Source organism: Propithecus coquereli, unplaced genomic scaffold (assembly GCF_000956105.1).
Source record: "Propithecus coquereli isolate 6110/MARCELLA unplaced genomic scaffold, Pcoq_1.0 Scaffold64, whole genome shotgun sequence".
NCBI lineage: Eukaryota > Metazoa > Chordata > Mammalia > Primates > Indriidae > Propithecus > Propithecus coquereli.
In genome coordinates, this window is record NW_012152396.1 from 2464253 (window position 1) to 2464774 (window position 522).

The window sequence follows — 522 nt, forward strand, 5'->3', positions numbered from 1 at the left end:
ACACCTCCCTCTCCTCGTTACAAATCTCCTTCTTGTATCTCCAGCCCACACCCCTCCACGTGGCCACATCACGACCAGTGGGCGAAACCTTGAGGCGGGCTGTTATGGTGGCTCAACATCAGGGCTCTGAGCCAGATACCCATGTTGCTGGAAAAGAATGCAATGTGAGTATATTGCGATTATATACGTGGAGCTTCTGATCTCCAATCCCTCAAACAAAATAATCCGAATAAAATTTTGGTTAGTATATATTTTGCTATAAAACTATCTAATGGAACAGACTGAGAGTCCAGAAGTAGACCCACATAAATTTGGACAATTAATTTTTGACATAAATGAAAAGGCAATTTAATAAAGAAATGATAGTCTTTTCAACAAATCGTGCTGAAGCGACTAGACGTTGCTGTGCTTTTATTTTTTAATTATTTACGTGGAGCTTCTGATCTCCAATCACTCAAACAAAATAATCCGAATAAAATTTTGGTTAGTATATATTTTGCTATAAAACTATCTAATGGAACA

The 522-nt window shown here is 37.9% G+C and overlaps 1 protein-coding gene across 1 annotated transcript in view; it reads right to left on the minus strand.

The window, feature by feature from the left end:
• The window catches only part of ADAMTS3 (ADAM metallopeptidase with thrombospondin type 1 motif, 3), a 334233-nt gene that overhangs the window by 13817 nt on the left and 319894 nt on the right, over positions 1–522 (minus strand). The gene's annotated exons all lie outside the window — the stretch shown is intronic.